General features: G+C 42.8%; 1 pseudogene; it reads left to right on the forward strand.

The window, feature by feature from the left end:
- Positions 1–252: 252 nt before the first annotated feature.
- On the forward strand, positions 253–643 carry LOC134389095 (small ribosomal subunit protein uS8-like; annotated as a pseudogene).
- Positions 644–2,967: the final 2,324 nt, after the last annotated feature.

The raw sequence follows: 2,967 nt of genomic DNA on the forward strand, positions 1-2,967 counted from the left end.
TGTTCCTTCACTGCCTGTTACTTGTTCTAAAAAAACAAAGCAAAAAGAACAAGTCAGTGGTGAAACTGCCAAGGAAAGAAAGGTAAACAACAGTCATGCTGTTTGGCATGATTTTTGACAACATCCTTGGCCAGTGCTCAGAAACGTGAAAATCACAGAAATGGAGGAGTGACTAGTGCATTTTTAGTTATCAAAATCACAAACTGACACATAGCTCCCTACACTTGCCCCTCCTGTCCTTTCTGTGCTGCCACAATGGTGAGCATGAATGTCCTAGCTGGTGCTCTCAAGAGCATCAACAATGCCAAAAAGAGGCAAATGCCAGGTTCTTATTAGGCCGTACTGCAAAGTCATTGTCCAATTTCTAACTGTGATGGTAAAGCATGCTTACACTGGTGAATTTGAAATCACGGATGATCACAGCTGGGAGATTGTTGTGAACCTCACAGGCAGGTTAAACAAGTGTGGAGTGATCAGCCCCAGATTGGATGTACAACTCAAAGATCTAGAAAGGTGGCAGAATAACCTGCTCCCATCCCATCAGTTTGGTTTCATTGTAGTGACAACCTCAGCTGGCATCATGGACCACGAAGAAGCAAGACACAAATGCACAGGAGGGAAACTCCTAAGATTCCTTTTCTAGGAATGTAGTATGTACATACAAACAAAATGCCTCAATGAACAACAGCACAAAACAAATTCTAACACCAAGGTCAAGGGTTCAGATCCTAGTATGGGCCAGCTGCCAAAAAAAAAAAAGTCACAAACCGTCCCGGCATTTCATGCAAGCAGTTTTGATTTTTATGTCTATATCCAAAAAGGAGCATTGTTTGGAACAAACACAATGGCTTCTTTGTGGCTAGTTGCAAACCTGGTTGAAATGTGTAAAAACAGTGAAAGAGGTACAAATTGCCCAGTGAGTAGTCCAGGCAACGGCTAACCTTGCATTGTAGTGGGCAGATTTTAGGAAGGAGGGATGGAACGAGCTAGAGCGAAAATTTGACCTACATAGTAATAGAGTTACCCAGAGCATATGCACCCTGAGAAAGGAGTCCACTCACAATGGAATGCCCCTGTTTGGTTAGTACAGAAAAAGATGGGACATGGGGACTGAGCTAGTAGCATCTCAGCCCAGTAGGGATACAAATACCAGTGTGCTCCTGATGTTGAAAGGCCAGGGAATGTGGGGACAGACTTCCCCTGGGCATTTCCCTCTATCCCTGTACACTCAGATCACCACAGTTTGTCTTCACCTGGCAGAGACTGCCACAGGATACATACATCTTTTACAATTTGCTACTGGCTGTGTGGTCTTGGGCAAGTTACTTAACACATCTCAGCCTTAGTTTCCTTAACTGAAAAAATGGTGTTAATAAAAGGGCCTACCACTTAGGGTTAATGGGAGAATTGAGTTAATCCATACAAAGCACTTAGCAGAGTGTCAGGCATATTGTCAGTGACAAAAAATAATAGTTATTATTATTATTCTGCTGACAAAGTAGGGAGGGCACAGCAGTGCCACAGGTGTGGTATTAGTTGCCTGGGCAACTTAAGCCTCTCCTAAGGGCTCACAAATGGGGAAGCAGCAAGTATTCCCATTCCCAAATATCGTGGGCCACCACCAAGAGAAGCCAGCGTCTGTATCTTAGCTGCAGGCTACACACCCAAGACCTGTCCTAAAAAGCCACTGTGGATCACCCTGGGTAGAAGTGTTCTAGCAGATTGAATGCCTTGTGATTGTACTAATTCTGTTGGCAAGTTTAAATATATAAAAAATTCTGTGATACAAACATTTATTGATTGATCGATCAGTAACCATTTACTGATCACTTACCATGGTTTTAGATTTTTTTTTTTTTTTTGGCAGCTGGCCAGTACAGGGATCTGAGCCCTTGACCATGGTGTTACAAGGCTGCACTATAACCAACTGAGCTAACCAGCCAGCCCACCAGCCACTGCTCTAAATCCCAGGGATACAGCAACAAATAAGACACACAGTGTTTCTGTTCTCAGGAAGCTTATATTTTAGAAGTGCCCTTAACCTCTTGTCATTTAAACTCTCTCTCTTCTTTTTTTTAACTGACTCCCCATTTAAACTCTTTATGACTCAGTTTCCTAATCTATGAAATGGATATGATAATAACAGCTATCTCAGAGAGTTGTCGTGAATTTCAAATTGTTACTATCATAAAGTACTTACAGCAGTGCAAAGCACAGAGTAAGCACAGTATAAGGGCTAACTATTATTATTTTGGGGAAAGTTAATGAGCAGATTTGAGGGAGAAGATCAAGAGTTTCTCTTGAGTGCATGTTAACTCTGAGATGTCTGTTAACATCCAAGTCAAGATTATTGATCAGGAGCTCAGATATACAAGTCTGGAGGTCAAGGGACAAGTTTGAGTTGAAGATATAAATGTGGGGGTAATTGACATTTAGTTGGTATTTAAAGTCATGAAACTGACTGAGATGAGCAAGGGAGTGGAGGTGAAGAAGAGAAACATCCCAAAGACTGGGCCCTGGGACACCCCAAAGTTTAAGAGTTGGGGATCTGAGGAGGAATAAGGAGACTGAGAAGGGGCAGCCAGAGAGGTGGGAAGAAAGCCTAGGGCTGTGGTGTCCTGGAAGCCAAGTGAACAAAAGCTTTGCAGGAAAGAGGGAGCAGTCAGTTGTCAAATGTTCCTGATGGCCAAGTGAGACAAAGACTGAGAGGAGGTCATTGAATGTGACCACAAGAAGGCCATGGATAACCTTGGAGCAGTCCTGGTGAAGTGGTGGAGGCAAAGGCTATATAGGAGCGTGTTTCAGAATGGGAGGACATGGACTGAAACCATAGTATAGACATCTCTTTTATTTATTTTTTTTTATTTTATTTTATTTTTTTTTAAAAGATGACCGGTAAGGGGATCTCAACCCTTGGCTTGGTGTTGTCAGCACCACGCTCAGCCAGTGAGCAAACCGGCCATCCCT

Source organism: Cynocephalus volans, chromosome 10 (genome assembly GCF_027409185.1).
Source record: "Cynocephalus volans isolate mCynVol1 chromosome 10, mCynVol1.pri, whole genome shotgun sequence".
Classification (NCBI taxonomy): domain Eukaryota; kingdom Metazoa; phylum Chordata; class Mammalia; order Dermoptera; family Cynocephalidae; genus Cynocephalus; species Cynocephalus volans.